Raw genomic sequence first — 26,363 nt, 5'->3', positions numbered from 1 at the left:
ACCCAAACATAGACCTATGCGTAAGACTACAGTTAATCCTAGCCATAACCCTAACACTAACATTAGCCCTAACCCTAATGCTAACCCTAAACTAGCCCTAGCTCTAACTCTAACTCTAGCCCTAACCCTAAACATAACCCTAACCCTAACACTACCACTAACCCTAAACCTAATCCTAACCAGAGCATTAACCCTAACTTACCTGTAACCCTAACCCTAGATATAACCCTAAGCCTAACAAGAGCCATAAACCTAGCCCTAACCCTAAACCGAAAGCTAGCCCCAACACTAACCATAGCCCTAGGGTTACTAGGGTTACTAACCCTAGGCTTAAATCTATCTTTATCCCTAAAACTAATCCTAAACCAAGCACTAAACATAAATCTAACCTTAACCCTAACACTAAACCTAAACCTACTGTAGGACTAAACCTAGCTTTAGCCCTAACACTAATGCTAAGCCTAGCCCTAACCCTAACCCTAACCCTAACCCTAACCCTATTCCTCCCCCTAGGCCTAAACTTAGCTTTAGCCCTAACATTAATTTTAACCCTAGCCCTAACACTTACCCTAACACTAACGCTAACCATAGCCCTAAACCATCCCTAACCCTAGCCCTAAGCTTAACCCCAACCATAAGCTTAGCCCTAAGGCTAACCCTAGCCCTAACCCTCACCCTACCCTAACCCTTAACTGACCCCTATCCCTAACCCTAACCTTAGCCCTAACGCTAGCCCTAACCATACCCCTACCACAAACCCTACAGCTAGCCCTAACCCTAATCCTAGCCCTAACCATAATCCTAGTCACAATCCTGACTGTGACATTGAGATTAGCCCTAACCCAGCCGTTACCCTAACCATCACCTTAACACTGACACTAGAAGTAACCATATACCTTACACTAACTTTAGCCCTAACCATAACTATAGCCCTAACCCAAGGCATAAACCTCACCCTATCCCTAGCCCTAATCCAAAACTAGACCTACTCCTAATACTAACCCTAACACTAGCCCTAATCTTAACATTAACCACAACCCTAACTCTAACCATAGCCCTAAGCCAACACTAGCCCTAACGGTAATCCTGACCCTAACAATAACACAAGCACTAACCCCAACACTAACGCTAAACCTACCCCTATCCTAACCCTCACCATTACCCTAGCCCTAACCCTAACCCTATCCTTAACCTTAGCGATAAAGCTAGCCCTAACCCTAACACTAGCTATAACTCTAAACCTAACCCTAGCCCTAAACCTAGCCCTAACCCTAATCCAGGCTTAACCCTCACCCTAACCTTAGCCCTAATTCGAACCCTAGCCTTAACTCTTGTGCTAAAGCTAACCCTAAACCTATCCCTAACCCTAACCCTAACCCTAACCCTAACCCTAACCTCAGTCATAAGCCTACCCTAATGCTAGACCTAACCCTGACCCTAATCATAAACCTAACACTAGCCCTAACCATAAGCCTAACCCAAGTCTGAACCCTTACCCTAACCCTAACCATAACCCTAGCCATAGGCCTAAACCTAGCGTTAGCCCTAACACTAATCCTAATCCTAGCCCTAACCCTAAACATAACCCTAACCCTAACGATAACCTTAACCTGAGCCCTAACCCTAACACTAGCACTAACCCTAACCCTAATCTACCTCTAACCCTAACCTTGCCATACCCCTAACCATAACGCTAGCCCAAAGCCTAACCCTACCCTAACACGAGACATAACAATGACCATAAACCTAACCCTAGACCAAAACCTACCCCTAGCAGTAACGCTAACCCTAAAGGTAGCTTTAAACCTAACCCTAACCCTAACCTCAATCCTAACACTAACACAAGCCCTAACCCTAATCCAGCACTAACCCTAACCCTAAACATAGCCCTAACCCTAACCCAAATTCTAGTCCTAGGCTTAAACCTAGCCATAGCCCTACCAGAAATCCTAACCCTAACCCTAAGGCTAATGGTAGACCTAACACTAACCCTAACCCGAACAGTAGCCCTGACCCCAACGTAGACCTAACCCTAATGTTAACCCTAACCCTAGCCCTAACCCTAACCCTAAGGCTAGCAATAATCCTCACCCTAACTCTATCCCTAACCCTAACCCTAACCATAACCCTAGCACTAACACTAAACCTAACCCTAGCCCTAACCCTAACTGTATACTTAACAAGAATACTAACACTAACACTAGGACCAATCATAAACCCAAACCTAAACGAAGACCTAAACACAACCCTGGACCTAAGCCTAACCCTAGCACTCAGCCTAATCCTAGCCTTAGCCCTAACACTAATCCTAACCATACCACTAACCCTAACCATAACCCAACTCTAATCCTAACATTAGCCCTAACACTAATGTTATACCTAACCATAGCCCTAACTGTAACCTAGACCTAACAGTAACTAAAGTTAACCCTAGCCCTAACACTAATGCTAACCCTAGCCCTAACCTTAACCCTAAACCTATCACTAATGCTAACACTAGCTGTAACCCTGTCCCTAACCCTAGCACTAATACTAAACCTAGCCCTAACCCTAACACTAGCACTAACCCTAACCCTAATGCTAGATATAACACTGACCCTAACCCTAACCCTAACCCTAGCCCTAACCCTAACTGGAGCCATAGTCTGAACCCTGACCCTAGCCCTAAACCTAACCCTAGCCCTAACTTTAAACATAATCCTAAACCTAACCCTATCCCTAGGACTAAACCTAGCCCTAGCCCTAACACTAATCCTAACCCTAGTCCTAAACCTACCTATAACTACCTATAACTCTAACCCCAGCCCTAACTTTAACTCCAGCCCTACCCTAACCCTACCCTAACCCTAAGCCAAGTCCTAACCCTAACCCTATCCCTAGGACTAAACCTGGCCCTAGTCCTAACACTAATCCTAACCCTAGTCCTAAACCTACCTGTAACTCTAACCCCAGCCCTAATCTTAACCTCAGCCCTACCCTAACCCTACCCTAACCCTAAGCCAAGTCCTAACCTAACCCTAACCCTAGCCCTAACACCAACAATAACCATACCCCTACCACAAACCCTAAAGCTAGCCCTAACCCTAACACTAGCCATAACTCTAACCCTAACTGTAGCCCTAATGCTAACCCTACCGCTAACCCTAACCAAGGCATAACTCTAACCCTAACACTAGCCCTAAACCTAACCTTAGCCTGAACCCTAGCACTAAAGCTAGCCCTAAACCTATCCCTTGCCCTAACCCTAACCCTAATGGTAGCTCTAGCCCTAACTCTAACCCTAAACCTAAACCTAGCCCTAACTCTAACCCTATCCATAAACATAGGCCTAACCCTAACAATAGCCCTACCTACCCCTAAACCTACCTCAACCTGTAACTCAAACCCTAACAATAACAATAACCCTAACACTAACTGTAGCCCTAGCTCTAACCCTGGCCCTAACCTTAACCCAAACCCTAACACTAACCCTAACAATCGTAACCCTAGCCCTAAACCTAACCCTAACCATAATCCTAACCCAAAGCCTAAACTGAGCTACCATAAGCCTAAACCTAACCGTAACTCTAACTCTAAACCTCATCCAAACACTAACCCTAACCCTAACCCTAGCTCTATCATCAAACCTAATCCTAGCCCTAGCCCTAGGCCAAGCCTTAATGTTAGCACTAACCCTAGGCCTACCCCTATCCCTAACCCTAACCCTATCTCTATTCCTAACCTTGACCGTAACCCTAACCTTAGCCCTAGCCCTAGCCCTAATTTTCTCCCTAGCCCAAACTCTATCTCTAGCCTTAACCCTAACCCTATCTCTAGCCCTAACCCTAACTGTAACCTTAAGTCTAGCCCTAATCCTACCATAGCCCTAACCCTAAACTAAGCTATAACCACAACCCTAACGCTAGCCCTCTCCCTAACCCTACTTCTAACCCTAGTCCTAGCCCTAATCCTAGACACAGCCCTAGCCCTAATCCTAGCCCTTAACCTAAGCCTAGCCCTAGCCCTAGTCCTAGCCCTAGCTTTAACCCTAGGCCTGACCCTAACTGTAGCCCTCTCCCTAGCCCTAGCCCTAACACTAACCCTAAACCTAACCTCAACCACTAACCCAAACTATAACCCTAACCCCGACTGTGGCGCTGCACACTGCCCCATGGCCTCCTCCTGTCCCCAGCTGCAGCACCGACACACAGCATGATAGCATCCTAGCCCTTTCGCCTCAGAGCCACACCCCAGCCCTTGGCCCACACCAATCTGTGCAGTGGGATCCCTACATCCTGTGTCACTTCCCGCACACTGCACATTCCCTTTACCAGGTGCGGTGCAGCCGACGGCAGAAAACTGTCCCCTTGCTCCTGGACCACCAGCCCACTGAATTAGTCTCCACCACACAACCAGGGCTCAGGCCCAGGCCTCGCAATGAGAATGCTCCTCGCCAGAGCTCCTGAGAGACAGACCGGCGCACGCACACAGCAAGTCTCGGGCCAACCAGCAGACAGGAAACACGACATGAAACAAAGGAATACACGTATGACGCACCCAAAAGCAATCGACCCACCAGCCACCCAACACATCCCAACCCCCACACGATGAAGGTTAGGGATTAGTGGTAGGGCTAAGGATAGGTTTAGACCTAGGTCTAGGATTAGGGCTAAGGCTAGGGTAAAGTTTGGGGTTAGGGTTAGTGTTAGTGTTAGGGTTGAGGTTAGGGTTAGGGTTAGGGTTAGTGCTAGTGTTTAGGTTTAGGCTTAGGGCTAATATTGGGTTAGGGTCAGGGTTATGGCTATTGTTAGGGTTAGGGTTGGGTTTAGGACTAGCATTACAGTTAGGGTTATGGTAAGGTTAGGGTTAAGGTTAGGGTTAGGGTTAGGGTTAGGGTTAGGGTTAGGGTTAGGGTTAGGGTTTGGGTTAGGGATAAGGTTAGGGTTAGTGCTGGTGTTAGGGTTCGGGTGAGGTTTAGGGTTAGTGCTAGGGTTAGTGCTAGGATTACCATTAGGGTTAGTGTTAGTTCCAGTGTTAGGGTTAGGGCCAAGTTTGTGGTTAGGGCTATGGTTATGCTTAGGGCTAGCTTTAGGGTTAGGATTAGGGCTAGTGTTAGGGATAGGGCTAGGCTTAGGCTTAGGGCTAGGGTTAGGATTAGTGTAAGGTCTAAGTTTAGGGTTGGGTTAGGTTTACGGTTAGGGCTAGGTTTATGGTTAGGTCTAGGTTTAGGTTTAGGGCTATCGTTAGGGTTAGGGCTAGGGTTAGGGTTAGAGCTATGTACAGATTAGTGCCTGGGTTAGGGTTTGGGTTAGGGTTACTGCTAGTGTTAAGGTTCAGGATAGGCGTAGGTTTATGGCTAAGGTTAGGGTTAGAGTTATGGTTAGTGTTAGGGTTAGGGTTAAGATTAGGGCTTGGGTTACGGTTAGGGTTATGGTTGGGTTAGGGTTAGTGGTAGGTTTAGCGTTGTGGTTAGAGTTAGTGCTAGTGTTAGGGTCAGTATTATGGTCAAGGCTAGCATTAGGGCTAGTGTTAGTGTTAGGGTCAGGGTTAGGGTTAGGGCTAGGGTTAGGGTTAGGTTTAGGGTTAGTGCTATGGTTAGGTTTAGGGTTAGGGTTATTGTTTGGGTTAGGGCCAGTGTTAAGGTTAGCATTAGGGTTAGTTCTAGGTTTGGGTTAGGGCTAGGGATAGGGTTATGGTTATCGCTAGGTTATAGTTAGCGCTATGGTTAGGGTGAGGATAGTGCTAGGTCAGGGTTAGTGTTAGGGCTACGGTTAGGCCTCGTGTTAGTGTTAGGGTCAGTGTTAGGGGTAGGTTTAGGATTAGGGTTAGGGTCAGGTCTAATGTTAGCGTTAGGGTTATGTTAGGGCTAGTGTTAGGATTAGTGATAAGGCTAAGGCTAGGTTTAGGGTTAGGGTTACGGCTAGGGTAAGGTTTGGGCTAATATTAGGGCAGGGTTATTGTTAGGTTTAGGGTTAGGTTTAGAACAAGGGTTAGGGCTAGTGTTAGTGTTAGGGCTAGGGTTATGGTTAGGGGTGCGTTAGGTTGGGGTTAGGGCTAGGGTTAGGGTTAGGGTTAGGATTAATGCTAGTGTTAAGGTTAGGATCAGGATTCCATTTAGTGTTAGGGCTAGGGTTAGGGTTGGACCTGGGATTAGGGTGAGCTTTAGGGCTAGCGTTACAGTTAGGGTTAGGGTTAGGGTTAGGGCTACTGTTAGGTTTAGAGTTATGGCTAGGGTTAAGGTTAGTGTTAGGTTTAGGTTTAGGGTTAGAGTTAGGGTTAGAATTAGTGTTAGGACTAAGTCTAGGTTTATTCCTAGGGCTAGGATTTGCATTAGTGCTAGTTTTAGGACTAGGTCTAGGGTTTTACATTTGTAGAAACTCATTCTCTTATATGGTTTACAACTTTCTTCGATCATATAAAGGCATCTCGTAACAAGAGAGTAATTTTTAACTAAAAAGGAGTTTCATAAGAAAACACTTATATTCACTGAAAGAAATAAACTAGACATTTGGTTGTTTCCAGGATTCCATAACTCTGTGATCTGCAGCAGTGTGTTCTTTTTCTTATCAAACCTTTCAATGTATAAGAAGATATTATTTATAGATATTTTTCTTATGTTTAGGGTAAAGGTTAGTGGTCGTGCTAGTGATAGGGCTAGGGTTAGACCTAGGGCTATGGTTACAGGTACAGCTAGCATTAGAACTAGTGTGAGAGTTAGGGCTAGTGTTAGGTTTACAGATAGGGTTAGGAATAGGGCTAGGTTTAGAGTTAGGTTTAGGGCTAGGGTTAGGTTTACCTTAGGGTTAGTATTAGGTTAGTGTTATGGCTAAGGTTAGGATTGGGGATAGGGCTAGTGTTAGGGTTAGGGTTATGGCTAGGTTTAGGGTTAGTGTCAGTGCTAAGGCTTGTTTTAAGCTGAGGGCTAGGGTGAGGGTTGGGGTTAAGTTAGGGTTAGCACTAGGGTGAAGATTACTGTTAGGGCTAAGGCCAGGTTTAGGTCAAGGGCTAGGGTTAGAGTTATTTCTAGGGTGAAGGTTAGGATTAAGGTTTCGTTTAGGTTAGGGTTAGAGCTAGGGTTAGGGTTAGGGCTACATTTAAATTTAGCGTTAGGGTTAAGGCTAGGGTTAGGTTTAGGGTTAGGGTTAGGGCAGGGTTATTGTTCAGACTAGATTTAGGGTTAGGGCTAGCTTTAGGGTAAGGGTTAGGGCTAGTGTTAGTGTTGGGGTTAGGGTTACCACTAGTGTTAGCCTTAGAGTTAGGGTTAGGGTAAGGGTTAGGTTTAGGGTTAGGGTAAGGGTTAATGCTAGTTTTAGTGTTAAGGTTGGGGTAGGGTTAGGGCTAAGGTTAGGGTTAGTGTTAGGCCTAAGGCTAGGTTCATGCCTAGGGCTAGAATTAGCATTAGTGCTAGGTTTAGGACTAGATCTAGGGTTTTACATTTGTAGAAGCTCATTCTCGTATATGCCTTACAAGGTTCTACGAACACTAGACAGGCACTTCATAAAAAGATGGTAAGTTTTAGCTAGAAAGGAGTTTCATATGAAAACACTTATATTTACTTAGAGAAAGTATGTAAACATTCAGTCGTTTATATGTTTGCTTAACTCTGTGAAGAGAAGCAATGTGTTGTCTTCCCTGGCAAACATATCTAAGAAAGGCATTTCATATGATGTAGGTAATTTTGAACCAGAAATGTGTTTAATATGATGCCTGTGATGCCCAGAGTTCCCCGGTGATGCCAAGAGATGCCCATCGATGCCCAGAGATGACCAGGGATGCCCAGTGATGCCTAGTGATACCCAGTGATGCCACGCGATACTTGTCTATGTCCAGTGATGCCAAGTGATGCTGAGATATGCCAAGTGATGCCCATTTATGCCCAGTGATGCCCAGTCATGCCCAGTGATACCAAGTGATGCCCAGTGATGCCCAGAGATACCCAGTGATGCCTAGCAATTCCCAGTGATGCCACGCAATGCACAGCGATGCCCAGCAATGCAAAGCAATGCCAAGTGATGCCCAGTGATGCCATGCAATGCCCAGCGATGCCCAGTGTTGCCAAGTGATGCCTAGATATGCCAAACAATGCCCAGCGATGCTGAGAGATGCCCAGCGATGCCAAGAGATGCCCACTGATGCCAAGTGATACATAGTGAGGCCAAGCAATGCCCATTGATGTGCAATTTTGCCAAGCAATGCCCAGCAATAGCCAATGTTACCAAGTGATGCCTAGCTATGCCCAGTAATGCCAAGGGAAGCCCATCAATGCCCAGTGATGCCCTGCAATGCCAAGCAATACCCAGAGATACCCAGTGATGCCAAGCAATGCCCAGTCATGCCAATCGATGCCAAGCAATGATCAGAGATGCCTAGCGATGCCCAGATAGGCCACATGATGCCCATCAATACTCAGTGATGCCAAATGATGCCCAGTGATGCCCAGAATTGCCCAGTGATGCCAAGTGAAGTCCATTGATGCCCAGTGATGCCCAGCAAAGTTGAGTAATGCCCAGAGATGCCCAGTGATGCCAAGCAAAGCCCAGCAAAGCCAAGCAATGTCCAGGGATGCCCAGTGATGCCCAGTGAGGCCAAGCAGTGCCCATCTATTTCCGGTGTTGCCAAGCGATGCCTAGCAATGTCCAGAGCTGACCAGTGATGCCAAGCGATGCCCAGTGTTTCCCAGCAATTCCTAGTTAAGCAAAGCGATGCCCATTGATGCCGAGTGATGCCAAGTGATGCCTAGCAACACCCAGATGTGCCAAGTGATACCCATCAATGCCCACCAATGTCAAGCGATGCCCAGCGATGCCCAGTGATGCCAAGCCATGACCAACGATTCCCAGTGAGGCCAAGCAATCCTCAACGATGCTCAGTGGTGCACAGTGTTGCCAAGAGATGCCTAGTGATTCCAAGGAGTGCCCAACAATGCACAGAGATGCCCAGTGATGCCAAGCAAAGCCCATCGATGCCCAGTGATGCCAAGTGATACCCAGATATACCAAGCAAAGCCCATCGATGCCCAGTGATGCCAAGTGATGCCCAGATATACCAAGCAAAGCCCATCGAAGCCCAGTGATGCCAAGTGATGTCCATTGATGCTCAGTGATGCCCAGTGATACCAAATGATGCCCAGAGAAGCCAAGTGATGCCTGCTGATGCCCAGTGATGCAAGCGAAGCCCAGTGATGCCACATGATGCCCAGCAGTGCCTAGTTATGCCCAGTGATGCTCAATGATGCCAAGCGATGCCCATCGATGACAAGTGATATTCATCAATGAACAGTGATGCCAAGCGATGCCCAGTCATGTCCAAGAGAGCTCAGCCATGCCAAACAATGCCCATAAATGCCTAGTGATGCCCAGCGAAACCCATCGTCATGCCCACCAATTCCCAGGGATGCAAAGCGATTCCTAGCAATGCCCAGAGATGCCCAGTGAGACCAAGCGATGCCCAGTGATGCCCATCGATGCCCAGTGATGCCAAACAATGCCCATTGATGCCGAGCCATGCTGAGTGATGTCAAGCGATGCCTATCAATGCCCACTGATGCCAAGAGATGCCCAGATATAGCAAGTGATGCCCATTGATGACCAGTGAGGCCAGGTGATGCCAAATGATGCCCATTAGTGCCCAACAATGCCCAGTGATGCCAAGTGATACCCAGTGACGCCAAGCGATCCCCATTGAAGCCCAATGCCAAGTGATGCCAAGTGATGCTCAGTGATGCCCATCATTGCCCAGCAATGCCAAGCAATGCCCAGCGATGCCGAGTGATACAAAATGATGCCCAACGATGCCCTGTGAAGCCCAGTGATGCCCAGGGATGCAAAGAGATGCCCATCGGTGCCCAGGGATGGCAAACAATGCCCATCAATGCCCAGAAATTCCTAGTAATGCCAAATGATGCCAAGCGATGCTGAGTGCTGCCCTGAGATGCCACACAATGCCAAGTGATGCCCATCAATGCCCAGTGATGCCAAGCGATGCCCATTAGTGGGCATCAAAGGGCATCATTGGGTTTTAATGGGCATCATGTGGCATCATTGGGCATAGATGAGCATGGCTTGGCATCACTGGGCATTGCTTGGCATCATTTGGCATTACTGGGCATCACCAGGCATCACAGGGCATCTCCTGGCATCACCGGGCTTCACTTGGCATCACTGAGCATCAGCGGGCATCATTTGGCATTTCTGAACTTTGTTTGGGATCCCTGGCATCACAAGCCAAGTGATGCCTGCTGATGCCCAGTGATGCAAAGCAAAGCCCGGCAATACCCAGCAATGCCCAGTGATGCCAAGAGATGCCTATCAATGCCCAGTGATGCCCAGGTTTCCCAAGTGATGCCAAGTGATGTGAAGTGATGCCCAGTGCTGCCAAGTGATTCTAAGCTATGGCCAGTGATGGCAAGTGATGCCCGGCAATGCCCAGAGATGCCCAGTGATGCCCAGTGATGCCAAGTATTGCCCATCGATGCCCAGTGATGCCAAGTGATGACCATCGATGCACAGTGATGCCAAGTGACACAAAGCAATGCCCAGTGATTCCAAGTGATGCCCAGAAATACCCATCAATGCCAAGCAATGGCCAGTGAAGCCAAGTGATGACCATTGAAGCCCAGTGATGCCAAATGATGCCCAGCGAAGCCCAGAGACACCCAGTGAGGCCAAGAGATGCCCAGTCATGCCAAGTGATGTCCAGCAATGCCCAGAGATGCCAAAAGATGCCCAGTGATGTCCATGGATGCCCAATGATGTGAAGCAATGCCCAGATATGCCAAGCGATGCACACTGATGCCAAGTGAAGGCAAGCAATGATCACCAATGCCCAGCGATGCCAAGTGATGCCAAGCGATGCCAAGTGATGCCAAGCCATGCCCAGTCATGCCCATCAGTGCCCAGTCATGCCAAGCAAGGCCCAGATATGCCCAAAGATACCCATCAATGCTCAGTAATGCCAAGCCATCCCCAGAGATGCCCAGAGATTCCCAGTGATGCCAACAGATGCCCTGTGATGCCAAGAGATGCACAACGATGCCTAGCGATGCCCAGGAATGCCCCGTGTTGCCAAGTGACGCCCAGTGATGGCCAGTCATGCCCAGTGATCTCAAGTGATGCCCAGTGAAGTCCAATGATACCCAGGGATGCCTAGTGATACCAAACAATGCCCAAAGAGGCCAAGTGATGCCCACTGATGCCCGGTGATGCCAAGAGAAGCCCAGATATGCTAGGTGATCCCCGGCCATGCCAAACGATGCTCAGATATTCCAAGCGATGCCCATTGATGCCCATCGGTGCCCAGTGATTTCAAGTGATGCCCATCAATGTGAAGCAATTCCCATCAAAGCCCAGTGATGCCATGCCATCCCCAGTGATGCCCAGAGATTCCCAGTGATGCCAACCAATGCCCAGCAATGCCAAGTGATGCCCAGTGATGCCCAGATATGCCCAGCAATGCCCACTGATGCCCAGTAAAGCAAAGTGAAGCCCAGTAATGCCAAGCAATGCCCATTGATGTCAAGAGATTCCCAGCAATGCCTAGTGTTGCGCAGTAATGCCAAGCAATGACCGTCGATGCCAAGTGATACCAAGTGATACCAAGTGATTCCCAGTGATCCCCACCCTTGCCAACCAATGCCCACTGATGCCCAGAGATGCCCAGTGATGCAAACCAATGTGCAGTGATGCCCAGTCATGCCCAGTGATGCCTAGCAGTGCCCAGCGATGCCCAGAGATGCCAAGCAATGCTCACTGGTGCCCAGTGATGCCAAGTGAAGCCCAGTGATGCCAACCAATGCCCATTGATGCCCCGTGGTGCCCAGCAATGCCCAGTCATGGCAAGAGATGCCCATCAATTCCCAGTGATGCTTGCGATGCCCACTCATGCCCAGTGATTCCAAGTGATGTCCATAGATGCCCAGTGATGCCCAGCAATGCCCAGTGATATCAAGCAGTGCCCATCGATACCCAGTGATGCTCAGCAATGCCCAGTGATTCCAAACTAAGCCTGTCAATGCTCAGTGATGCCAAGATATGCCCAGAGATGCCCAGTGATGCCCAGTGATGCCAAGTGATGTCCATCAATGTCCAGTGATACCAAGTGATGTCAAGTGATAAGCGATGCCCAGTGATGCCCAGTGGTGCCAAGGGATGCCCATCCATGCCCAGTGATGCCAGGTAATGCCCAGATATTCCAAGTGATGTCCATCGACTCCTGGGTTCAAGGAATCTTCCCACATAGCTGGCACTACAGGTATGCACCACTGTGCCAGTCTTCTTCATCAATTTTTAAAATAGAACTGTAAATAAACATTGAAATGTAGTTAATGGCATGTATGCTCAAGTGTGTAGGGGTGAAAAGTACTGATTATCTGTATCTTGTTTTGTGGTAAAAAAATAAAATGAATTTAAGGATAGAAGGATACATAGATATGTGATAAAGAAAAAATAGCAAAAATGTCAATTATACATGAAATTTGGCACCTACCTCACACTATATATAATACAAAAATCAGTTACGGGTGGATTGTAATTCTAAGTATGAAAGATAAAGGATAAAGTTGTCTAAGAGTTAGGAGACAGGGAATCAAGGCTCAGCTCTTCCATGGCTTAGCTCTGTGGTAATTTCTCCTCATTTGTCAAAATAAAGAATTGGACCAGGTGATTTCTAATTTCCTTTCCAGATTTTAAATTCACATGTCAAAAATCCCTATTCATTCTTTTCCATACAGTCTATAAATATATGTAGAGGAAATATAACAAGTTTATAAAAATATATGTTAATTGCAACACTTTGGTAATTGGGAAATACTGGCTACAGTCTAAATGTGCACTATTAAAGACTGGTTAAATAAATGATGTTACCACCTGTCTCAAGGCCTGCAGGCCAGCGCCTGGAGTTTGCAAGGCAGAATTCAGCATAGGGTCACAGGTTAAGGAACTGATCAAAGAATGCCAGCCCAGCAGACATCTGTAACTAAAACCAATTAGCCTCAAGACAGTTCCTGCTTCACTCCTGACCACATGTCTCAGTTAGTGAGAAACTAGATAAAGAAATATATGGTCTCTATATTTCTGTTTTAGCTTTACTGTTAATTGGCAATTTTATCGTTAACTTGTATACTCAACTAGGTCTATTCTTATGGCTTAAGAAGTTTATCTTAGAAAAATTTTGTACCCTTTTGTACCCATAGATATAATTAATTAAGGGATCTCTAGAAACCTTTGGGGAGCCTTAAACCTAAACAAATGATCTGTACACATAAATCTGTAACCACTAACAACTAATTGTTGTATCAGTAAATCCTGAGGTGGGATTTCACTGAGTGCCTCCTGGCTCACGGGAAAGATTGGGGACCCCTGACTTCCCCATCACTTTAAACTACACTTTGTCTCTGTCTTTATTATTTCCAAATCTCTTGCGACAATCCTGCCTGGAATCTGTTTTGCTGGAAGAGTAGCTAACTTCTGGCATCTCTCCACTGTGTCTGGGTCAGAAATCTTATGTCTCTCCAGCACTGTACTGCCTCTGAAATGTCTGTTCACCCATCAGTGTTTCAAGCAGGTATTGTGGAGCTTTGCTCTCTTTGTGTGCAGCTTTGGACTTGGCCAGGGACTTTAAGGCAACTGCTGTGCAAATTTCTGAGATATCTTTTTTGTGGCTCCCTCCTCTCTGGTACTCTGCCTTGCAAATTCCAGACACATTAGTAATCAGTTTTCTCTTCCCAGCAAAACTTCCACTGTCTGTTTGGGCTCCAATTTTATGCACAGCAGTTTGGAAATCACCCTTAAGCAGAAAATTGGGGGGATGTAGAACTCACCTCATGACTTCCCATTCTTTTAAGGATATAGTCCTTGCTATCTGTTAATATTAACCAATACCTCAAAATAGTTACTTCATACATTTTGTTCTTATAATTATTGATGGTGGGAGGGTAAGTCCAATACCGGCTAATCTGTCATTACTAGGATAGGACATCTTCACTGCATTTTGTAAGGAACTTTAATAAGTTAAGAGTGTTTCAAGCATGGAATTCAAGGTGATGTTCAGAGATGGGGCTGCAGGGCTTCTCATGAGCCTGATCACTGGGGTTTTTAAGCAAGTACTGACACAGTTAGATTTTCATTTCAGAAAGATTCCCAGGCTCCAATGGTGAGATTGTAGACAACGTGACACAAGACTGTATGCTAAGGGACCAATTACGAGGTTCTTGCAGAAACTATGAATTAAACTTATGTATAGTAGAAGCACTTTGGATTTAGAGGAGGGGATTTGAGGAATATTGAGGAGACACAACTGATAAAACTTCGCACTTGATTGAAAGTGGAAGCCGAGGGGTGAGAGAATCAGGAATGATTCTCAGACTTCTCACTTGAGCAAATGAGTGAATGTCAGCGGTGTTTACCGAGCTAGTGAAACAGGAGATCAAGCAGGTTTAGGTGGGTTGAGGAGGAAAGAATATGATAATTGAAGGTTTTTTATTTTTTGTTGTGTTGTTGGAGTATTTCAAATCAAATCTCTGACATCATGCATTCCAACTCCATACATTTAGCATGCACCTAAAAAAAATATGGGCATTTTCCCACATAATCACATTGCTGTGATCAATCCTGAACAACTGATCGATGATTCTGGTTATCATCCAACACATGGTCCACATTCAGACATCTCTGATTGTCGCAGGCATGTCTCCTTTTACAGGGTATTTACTGGAGTCAGAATCCAAACAAGGTCCACACACAGCCACTGTTGTTTTCTCTGAAATAACTTCTAATGCTGAGCAGTCTTCCATGCCATGGATTTGCCATCTTACAGAATGTTCCACAATCTGAAACTTCTTTTTGTTTCCTCACACTGCTTTCTAACTTCTTCTTCTAGACCCTGAATTTCCTATAACTTAAAATGAGCTGTAAAGGCTTTCTCTAAGAAGGCTTCATTAATAGTGTCGTGTATGTCACACAGAAGCACATTGAGAAATATATGATGTCTGTCACCATGCTAGAACTGACAACTGGTTTCTGGTGTTGTCAGCCTGACTCCTGGGACATGCCAAGTGGGACAGTAAGCAGGGTGAGAAGAGAAGAGGGCACAGGCCAGAGGAAGAGAAGCCTGCAAGGGAAACAAGGAGGAAAATCCAGACAGCAGCACCATGGAGGCCAAGGAAAGATGGGTCAAGTGTCACTGAGCAGTCAAGGAAGACACAGATTGAAGAGTGTCTGGGTTTTCACAGCAATCGATGGTTGGTAATGTATTGAGAGCAGCTTTAATGGAGCCATTAAGGTGCAGGGCAGAGTGCCGCAGATGGCAGTGTGAGAAGGGGTGAGAAGCCAGAGCAAGGATGTGGGTAACACTTTCAAGAGTTTGGCTGTGAGAAAAGGGATAGAGCTGGGACAACATGAGCTTAGGAAGGGGAGAATTGAAAAAAGATGTTGTGTTTATATTGTGGTTGTCTTAAAGCAGAGACTAGGAGGTTGAATATTTGGGAACCATAAGCGATTATTACTAATAGAATAGAAAGTTTCAAAAATGTTACTGGCTGAAAGATTTCATTGCTTTGTTCATGAATTTTATATATTTTCCTAACCTTATGCCATAGTCTTTGTTGTGAGCTGAACTAGTTTAGGAGACACAGATGTTGAAATATTATGAAATTACATAATAAAGCCACTGTTAGATGAGGGTGTTAGAAAGTATTTTTGTCAGACTTTTACTACATATATTGAAGTTACTCTGTAATTTATAGGCTAAAAAAGAAAGGAAAAGGAAACACATATGACCAAGGCTGTGTTTCAGATTCTCAATAGAATTTCACAGATTCACAATAAAATAAAAATTTTATATATCTACTGCAAATAATTTAAAACCTAGGTAAAAATTTAAAAGTAAAAGCCTGATGTTTTGTTAAGAGAAGACCATTGAATATTTAAGGATAATTAAATTCCAGAATCTGTAGACTGTACATAATAGCATGAACCATCAAAAAGAAGTTTATACAGGAAATCATATGTAAGTGCGATATTTTTCCTACTTTCAGCAATATCAGCAGTGGGAAACGCTTTTGTATGAACTGTCCCATTACATAAAATGTTTCCAGTATTCTAAGTATTTACTGTCATATTTACTGTCAGATAAAATGAATTCATAAGGCAGATGAGTTATTTCAGGACAAACTTTTAGTTACTAGTGGCTTTTTAAAAGTTATTTTAAAAATTAATTGTATTTCTGTTTAAGTTAGTAATTTCAGATTTTTTAACCCATGATATTCACATTTTTGAAATTCCGTCAATGTAAGTTTTGTAACACCATTCATTCTGCTGGATTGATATTTTTTTCTCCTTTTTAATACTACACTATTTGGAAGGGTGAGTTTAAATTGAATATTTTAATATTTAATGCTTCATATATAAGTCAATATCCTTATAACAATTTTTAAAGTATTTGTTGAAATGGTAATTTTGCTTTTTATTATTTTAGATTCAACCTTTGAATAGTGAAGGATCCATAAATATTGTACATTTGGAGACAATTAGATTAATATATTTCAAAAATAAGATGACAAGTAAGAAAGGACTTTTTCTTCTCAGTAATAAAACTTTTAAGAAGTCAGTTTTCTAGCTGACCACCCAAGGTCATGGAGCTGGAGCTTAGAGAGGCAAGATTTCAACCCAAGGAGTGTCTGGCCTTAAAGTCTGTGATCTTCACCCACAGTCCTCCATGCACTCAGGGCAAAAGGTAGTTCTGCAGCTTGCATAGTTGTGTAGATAAAAACATGTATCTCTCACATACTCCAGCTGTTTCTCGGTGGGACTTGTCTCGGCATGGTGGGACAGAAGCCTCTGTAACTGCTGGTTACTGTTCTCAATGCTCATTGTGAAAACTCATTCACTTCCTGACAGGATTTGGGTCTGGCAGGGCACTGCATCATGCTGCAGCACACACTGAGAGCAGAACTGGGCTGCCACAAGGCCCTACTTCAACTTCTCTCGCTCACATTTTAGATTCTAGCATATTTGGAGTGTGGAAAAAAAGCCACAATAGATTAATTTCTCTCTTTTTTTCTTATTTTATTTAGAAGGTAGAATACTGAGTGTAGCTGTGTGTTAGTTTTCTAGGGCCACTATTGCAAGGTACCACAGACTGGGTGTCCTAAACAATAGAAAGTCATTGTGTCATGGTTCTGGAAGCTGGGAGTCCAAGATCAAGGTGCCGGCAGGGTTGGATCCTTCTGAGGCTGTGAGGAACAATCTGTCTAGGCTGCTCTCCTAGCCTCTGGTGGTTTGTAGCAATCTTTGGCTTTCCTTGGCTTGTATTAATAGTAGCATCACCTGATCCCTGACTTCATCTTCACATGATGTCTTCTCTGTGTATTTGTATCCAAAGTTTCCCTTTTGATGAGGACATAGTCAAGTTATTAATAAGATGACCTCATCTTAACTGATCATCTTCAAAAACTCTTTCCAGTTAAGGTCACATTCACAGGTACCAGGAGTTACAACTTCAGCATCTTTTAGGAGGACAGAATTCAGCCTATAACAAGCTGTCTCATTTCCTTTATGGAGTCTAAGATAGTTTTTAGTTTGAAAGTTTTGTTTACTTTTAGATATTAAGAACTAAAATAGAATGGGTCCCAGACTCCTAAGGATCTAGGGAAGTGATGCATCCTCCTCTCAAGATCAGAAGAAGTAGCAAGCCGAGACTGACCCTTACCTCCCACAGAGAGTGGTGCGGGGCCTTAACACTCCTCCTCACCTCCTTTTCCTACAGTGGGCCTCAGAAGTGTTTTGCTGTATTAAAACAATGGTAATTGTTTTTATCTGTAGACAGATTTTCCCTTTATGCTTAATTACCTCACAGCATAACCAAATATTTTAATACCCTTAAGCTTCAAAAATCCAGTAGGAGAAAAAAGTTATCCTAGAAATGTGAAGGCAAATCAAAGCAGAAAGCACCAAAGCAATTGCTTTCTCCTTCCTGTGAAATGACATCAATTTATAGACATAAATAACAATAGGGTTATTTTAATGTATTGCTTATATTAAAAATTAAGCTCTGTTTGTAATGCTCTGTTTATATTTTTGCTAAATTTGCCATAATCATCCACTTTTAACTTTAAAATACCAGAGCAGTATAATATATGTGTTCATTAACAATTGGAGATTAATATATGGAAGACCTTTTAACAGTTTAAAGAGTACCATTGTTTTGTTTGAAAATATATTTAGATGAAGATGAGCTGGTATTTCTAGAAACATCAGACAATCACCAGAAGCAAATGGTTCGACGTGTCAACAGCAGGTGCATTACTCCTTCCGAGTTCCCTAAGAGAAAAGGTCACTACCCAATGGGCTGTGACCACTGTTCCTTCACAGGTTGCCTGGGAGCACTACTCACAGACCTCGTAATGTTTGTTTTGATTTGGAGAAAAAAGAAATAAATCTCTGAAACTCAAGCAGAAGCATCTGTTCCCTGTGATGATATGTTTATTCCTCTGTGAAACTTCAAGGAAAAACTTATGTGGTAGTAAGAATGTAAGTGTGATACGTTGATTTATTTCTCTGTGCATGTGGAATAATTAAAATGTGGTATGTAACTCTCCACATGATGCAAATACAGAACACACATATATATACCATAGGGTATGTCCCATAATCGTTTTGTGAACAAATAAGTGGTACCATGTATGTATATGGGTTGATTACTCTCTGACCCCAGGTATGCTTTCCTTTAAGATAACTTTTGTTAAGGAGCCATTAGTTGCCAGTAGATTTTATAACCGAATAGGCAGAAAAATTGGCTGATCCTCTTTCAAAAGTTGATTTCAAAGGTGATTGCAGTAGTATGCTATTTGCTCATTAATATCTATGGTAATAATTTTTAATCGAGTAATAATTTGCAAAGTGAAGTTGAAGGTCTTCTAATTAGACAACCGGTGATGACCAGCATAGTGAATGGACCAAGAAGAAGCTCCAAAGCACTTCCCAAAGCCAAACTCCAAGCAAAAAAAGATCATGGTCACTGGTTAGTGGTCTGCTGTTCTCTGATCCACTACAGCTTTCTGAATCCCGGCAAAACCATCACATCTGAGAAGTCTGCTCAGCAAATGGATGAGATGTACTGAAAACTGCAGCACCTGTGGCCGGCATTGGTCACCAGAAAGGGCCCAATTCTTCATGACAACGCCCAACTGCAGGTTGCACAATCAACACTTCAAAAGTTGAATGGATTGGGCTGCGAAGTTTCGCCTCATCCGCCATATTCACCTGACCTCTTGCCAACCGGCTACCACTTCTTCAAGCATCTCCACGACTTTTTGCAGGGAAAATGCTTCACAACCAGCTGGATGGAGAAAATGCTTTCCAAGAGTTCATCAAATCCCGAAGCACAGATTTGTATGTTACAGGAATAAACAAACTTATTTCTTGTTGGCAAAAATGTGTTGATTATAATGGTTCCTATTTTGATTAATAAAGATGTATTTGAGCCTAGTTATAATGATTTAAAATTCACAGTCTGAAACCACAATTACATTTGCACCAACCTAATGTTTTCTTTTGTGGAGAATTATGCTCTTTGATTAACATGAAGAGGCCAATGAAGAGTTGTCTTATATACTATTGTGTAGAGGAAATGACATTGTCTCTAATTTTAATAAGTGAAGTTGCAAATATACTTTTATACCTTAGCAATTATACGTAAAACCAGACTTGATACTGATAACTGCATGATTATATAAAATGTTCCTGTTATATCATAACTTCTTAATGTTAACTAAGCAATGCAGGCAATGACAGAGTTGTCCCTGCCAGACCATGTCCCCTCCTGGTTTGAATCATGGAGGACATTACATAACTATGCTGTTTGCTCTCTAAAACCTTACTCCATTAAGCTTATTGTTCAAATGCAGGTAGAGTTTTTCTCTGTTTTCATTGCTTTTCAGAAACAGTTCTCATTTGAGTTTCAAATCTTCCTGTGTTATCAGCAAAATTTAATAATCTCTAAGAGACTTTGCCTAACTAAAAATGTATTCAATTAGGAGAGAGATCACAGTCTGTTTCTGCAATGGAATTCCTTCTCCCGCTATTGTTGTTGTTGTTACAAATGAGCAGTTGGGCAGCAAAGATGCCCCAGTGAGGCACCTTCACTGGGTCGGCTTCATCTCCGCTATGGGAGGAAAGGGATGTGGACCCAGAACTGATGTAAAACTTGGTCTTTAGGTTCTGTTCAAATATGTTCTCTACCAGATCAGTCTGCAAAAACAAATTAGGAAAAACAAAAATTCAAAAAAATCACTGTGTAGAATTCACAGCTCTTAATGTAAAGGCATGAACATTACAGTATTTCTCAATAATGGTAACAAAAATATAATTTGAATATTTTTGCTAGGAGCATTTAAGAGCAGGACAAAAGTCTGCTCCTGCTGGCACCTTGAGCTCTTGCCCTCAGCAGAGTTTGATTTCACCTTCCCTCACTCTGTTCTGCGTGGAAGTAAGATATCAAAAGAAATTGAGCAGGTGGGTAAAATAGAAATGAACTGAAAACTAAATATATAGATCCTGTCCCCAAAAGTATCTATATTAGGTACAATGAAAGTAAAAAAAAAACTAATCAATGTTGTGACTTATGATGCAAATGCTTTTTCACAGCATGGAAATACTGGCACTGTAGTCAATGTCTTTTATGCTAAAAAAAAATTTTAATTTTAGTTTGGGAAATCATATAGTGCATAATTTAGTGATTTCCAAAGTCATAAAGTTTCCCAAAAGAAATGCAGAAGCAGCCCCAGAATTTCTGTGTTGGAGAGGGTTGGGCAGAAGGTGAGGGGAGGCCTACATGGGAGCCCTCTGGGGGGTGTGCAGGCATCTTTGTCTTGTTCCTCAACACAAAAATGGAAAGGTTTCAATATTTTACCATTATTTATACTGTTTGCTATAGATTTTGTTGTAGTTTTTGATCCCTTTTATCAGATTAAGGAAGTTCTTTTCTACTTCTAGCTTAGGGTGAGGATTTCTGTTTTTGTTTTTCTATCATGAAAGAATATTAAATTGTATCAGTTTTTATGCATTTATTAAAATAATGTTATTTTTATTTTTTTTTTTCAGCAAATTATGGGTGTACAGATGTTTAGGTTACGTGTGTTGCTATTTTTATTTTTAACCTATTAATATGCTATGCTGACTCATTTTCTAGTGTCAAATGTTGTATTATTAAGATAATACCAAATCGATCATGCTGTATCAATCTTTTTATATATTACTGGATTCAGTTTGGAAATGATTTTTAAGGATTATTTAATGTTTATAATTAAGATTAGACTGTAATCTTCCCTTCTAATACTATCTTTATCATATTTTAGTGGCAAGCTACATTAACCACAAAATGACAGGGAATATCTTAGTCAGCTTGAGCTGCCATAACAAAATGCTACAGATGGGCAGCTTAAACAGCAGAAATTTATCTTCTCACAGTTTTGAGGCTGGAAGTTCAAATTCAGAGTGCCAGCATGATTGGGTTCTGGTAATGGCTCTCATCTTGGCTTGTAGATGGCTGCCTTCTCACGTGTCTTCACGCGGCAAAGAGAGAGAGAAATCTCTCTCTCTTTCTATTTTTATAAAGCCACCAATCCTATCAAATTAGAGCCATGCCCTTATGCCTTCATTTAACCTTCAGAGATATTGGAGGTTCAGTTACAGACCACTGCAATTAAGTGAATATTGCAGTAAAGCAAGTCATACAAATTTGTTGGTTTCCCAGTGCATAAAAAAGTTATCTTTGCACTATACTGCTATTAAGTGTGCAATATCATTATGTCTATAAAAACAATGTACATACCTTAATTTAAAAGTACTTTGTTGCTATAAAATTTCAGCAATTACCTGAGCCTTCAGTATCGGAAACTTTTTGCTGGGGGAGGGTCTTGCCTCGATGTTGATGGCTGCCGATCAGGGTGGTGGTTGCTGAAAGCTGAGGTGGGTGTGGTAATTTCTTAAAATAAGACAGCAATGAAATTTGCCACATTTATTGACATTCCTTTCATGATGGATTTCTCTGTAGTGTGTGATGCTATTTGACAGTATTTTATTCACAAAACTTCTTTCAGAGTTGGAGTCAGTCCTTTCAAACCCTGCCAATGCTTCATCACCTAAGTTTGTGGAATATTCTAAATCCTTTGTTCTCATTTCAACAATGTTTACAGTATCTTCACCAGGAAGATTCCATCTCAAGAAACAATTCTCTTTGCTCATCTATAAGAAGCAACTCCTCATCCATTTAAGTTTTATCCTGAGATTGCAGCAATTTAGTCACATCTTCAGGCTCCACTTCTAATTCCACTTCTCAGGCTACTTCCAGCACATCTGATGTTGCTTCCTTCACTGAAGTCTTGAACCCCTCGAAGTCATCCATGAGGGCTGGAATCTCTTCTCCTAAACTCTTATTAAGGTTGATAATTTGACCTCCTCCCATGAATCATGAATGTTATTAATGACATCTAGAATGGTGAATACTTTCCAGAAGGTTTTCAATCTACTTTGCCAAGATCCATCAGGTAAATCATTATCTATAGCAGCTATAGCTTTACAAAATGTATTTCTTAAACAATAAGACTTGAAAGTCAAAATGACTCCTTGATCCATGACCTGCAATATGAGTGTTATGTTAGCAGGCACAAAAACAACATTAATAATAAATAAATAAATAAATAACAAAAATAAATAAAAACAGCATTAATCTCCCATACATCTCCATCAGAGCTCTTGGGTGACCAGGTGCATTGTCAATGAACAGTAATATTTTGAAAGGAATCTTTTTTCTGAGCAATAAGTCTCCAACAGTGGGCTTAAAACATTCAGTAAACCATGCTAAAAACAGATGCGCTGCCATCCAGGCTTTGTTGTTCAATTTATAGAGTACAGGCAGAGTACATTTAGCATAATCCCTAAGGGCTCTGGATTTTGAGAATGGCACATGAGCATTGGCTTCAACTTAAAGTCATGAGCAGCATTAGCCCTAACAAGAGAGTTTGAAACTGACGCCAGGCATTGACTTCTCCTCTCTAACTATAAATGTCCTACATGGCATCTTCTTCCAAGATAAGGCTGTTTCATCTACACTGAAAATCTGTGGTTTAGTACAGCCACCTTCATCAATGATCTTAGCTAAATCTTCTGGATAACTTGCAGAAGCTTCTCTGTCAACACTTGCTGCTTCACCTTGTACTTCTGTGCTGTAGAGACAGCTTCTTCCCTTAAAGCTCATGAACGAATTCTGCTAGCTTCCAACTTTTCTTCTGCAGCTTCCTCACCCCTCTCAGCCCCAATAGACTTGAAGAGAGTTAGGGCCTGGCTCTGAATTGGATTTTGGCTCAAGGGAATGCTGTGGCTGGTTTGATATTCTACCCAGACCACTAAAATTTTCTCCATATTAGCAATAAGAACGTTTCACTTTCTTATCGTGTGCTCACAGGAGTAGCACTTTTAATTTCCTTCTAGAACTTTTCCTTTGCATTCACAACTTCACTAACCATTTGGTACAAGAGGACTAGCTCTTGGCATATCTCAGCTTTTGACATGCCTTCCTCACTAAGGTTAATTATAATATTTCTAGCTTTAGACAGACCAACTTTTCCTTTCACTTGAATGCTTAGAGGTCATAATATGGTTATTAATTGGCCTAATTTCAATACTGTTGTCTCAAGGAATAAGGAGGTCCAAGGAAAGGGAGAAAGATGGAGAAATGGCCGTTCAGTGGCACAGTCAAAACACACATACCATTTACACATGAAGTTTGTTGTGTCCCCAAACAATTACAATAGTAACATCAAAGGTCACAATTACAGATCACCATAACTTATATAATAATGAAAAATTTGAAGTATTGCAAGAATTACCAGAATGTGACACAGAGCCAGGACAGGGGCACCTGCTGTTGGAAAGACTTGCCTGGCACGAGGTTGCCACAAATCTTCATTGTGTAAGAAATGGAATATCTGCAAAGCACAATAACGTGAGGTACAATAAAACAAGGTATGCCTGTACTTCCTAAAAGCCCTATCTCCAAATACATTGGTGGGGTCAAGGCTCCAACATATACACTCGGGGGGGACAAAATTCAGTTCATAGTATTCCATCCCTAGCCCCCTAAAATTCATGTCCTTCTAGCATGCAAAATACTCAACAGCCCCTTAACTAATTCCAGCATCAATTCTGAAGTCTAAAGTCAAAAGTCTGATCTAAATATCTCTAAATAAGGTGTGGGTGAGACTCGAAGTCGGACTCACCCTGAGGCATAATTCCTTTCCAGCTGTGTCCCTGTGACACTTGGTAAGTTACATGCTTCCAAAATACAATGGTGGGACAGGCATAGGATAGACACTTCCACTCCAAAAGAGAGAAATAGGAAAGCAGGAAGGGGTGATAGGTTCCAAGCAAGTCCAAAATCTGGCAAGGAAAATTCCATTAGACTCTAAGGCTCAAGAATAATCCTCTCTGGCTCAATGTCCCACTGTCCATGACCACTGGGGTGGCAGCATCACTCCCACAGCTCTGAAGGGCACTGTCCCCCATGATTCTGCCCATGGGATTCTCTGTAGTGGCCCCACCCTCTGAAATAAAGGGGGAAACAGCCTTACCTCCTGGACCTGTGGTGGGAGTGGCAGTCCCCTCTGAATGACCTCCGAATCACCTTCAGGGTCATTCTCCCCTTTCCTTGAAGAATAGTGCATGCTCCTAGCCAGATAATTTTATGGTCCTGTCCTATAGAATTTAAGAAATCCAACAGCCTTACTTTATTCCATCCCACTTTCTTTGTACCCTTTAGATTGAACTGTCAGTATCTCTGCTAGTATAATTTCTTCTCTGTTCCTGGCTTCTGTTGAGATGGATGATGAAGTCCAGAAGTCACATCCATGATCTCTTTATCAAATGGCTGTTCAGTCACACCCCTAGCACTTTCTTCAGAATAAGATCCCTTTTTCTTTTTGTTTTTTCCTTTTGCAATATGAGAGATTATTTTTGCTGAGAATTTTCAAAATCCCTAATTTATCATTCCTTTTTGCTTCACAATTCATTCTTCAATTCATCTCTCTCCTCTTGCTTTTTAATATAAGTAGGAAGAAGGACCCAAGCTGCACCTTGGATATTTTGCTCAGAAATCTCCTCTGCTAAATATCCAATCCCATTGCTTGCAAGTTCACATTCTACAAAACACTAAAACACGATCTTCCAAGTTCTTTGCCACTTTGTAACAAGAACTACCTTTGCCCCAGTCCCCAGTGACCTGTTCCTCATTTCCATCTGAGCCCTCACCAGAACGGCCCTTCACATCCATATTTCCACCAACATTCTGCTCACGGTTCCATCTAAGAACATGGAGCTTTTCTTCTCAGCTCTCTTTTTTTCCTGAACTCTCACCAGAATCACTTTCAATGCCCATATGTCTACCAATAGTTCCAACATCAATTCCAGTTTTTTCTAGCATGCACCTCAAAACCCTTCCAAAACCAGTTCCAAAGCCAGTGACACATTTTTAGTAATTTGTTACAGCAGCACCCCACTTCTCACTACCAAACTCTGTCTTAATCTGGATTCTCCCAAGAGGCAGAATCAACATGAAGTGTGTGTGCGTGTGTGTGTGTGTGTGTGTGTGTGTGTGCACGTGCAAGCTCGCAGAGAGATTACAAGGAATTGGCTTACACAATTATGGAAGCTGAGAAGTTCCAAGATCTGCAGTCAGCAAGCTGGAGACCCAGGAAAGTTGATGGAGCATTCCCAGTCTGAAAGCCAGAGGTTCAAGACCAAGAAGAGCCTGTGTTTTAGTTTGAGTCCAAAAGCAGGAAAAGATCAATGTTCCAGCTCACACGGTCAGGCAGGAGTTCCCTCTTATTCGCAGGAGGGTCAGCCTTTGGTTCCATTCAGAACTTCAACTGAGAGATTGAATGAGGCCCACTTGCACTGCGGATGGCAATCTTTTTTACTCAGTCTACCAATTCAAAAGTTAATCTCATCCAGAAACACTCTCACAGACATAGCCACATAGCCACAATAATGTTTGACCAAATATCTGGGCACCCTGTGACCCAGTAAAGTTGACACATAAAATTAACCATAACATGGAGTGCTCCCTCTTTTCTTATTTTCTGGAACACTTTGTAAAATTGCAATTATTGCTTCTTAAATGTTTGATAGACACCATCTTGACCTCAAGGTATTTATGGGAAGATATTTAACAATAGATTCAATTTCTTTAATGATTATAAGAATATTCACATTTTCTACATTTTTATCTTCAATTGATTATAATAAGTGATATTTGCTAATAATTTGTCCAAATTTTTTTGTATCTTGATATATTTTTCATATTTTAAAATAGCCTAAAGTCATTATGTACTTTCT

Source organism: Propithecus coquereli, unplaced genomic scaffold, assembly GCF_000956105.1.
Source record: "Propithecus coquereli isolate 6110/MARCELLA unplaced genomic scaffold, Pcoq_1.0 Scaffold423, whole genome shotgun sequence".
Classification (NCBI taxonomy): Eukaryota; Metazoa; Chordata; class Mammalia; order Primates; family Indriidae; genus Propithecus; species Propithecus coquereli.
Note: the sequence above shows the minus strand (reverse complement) of the source record.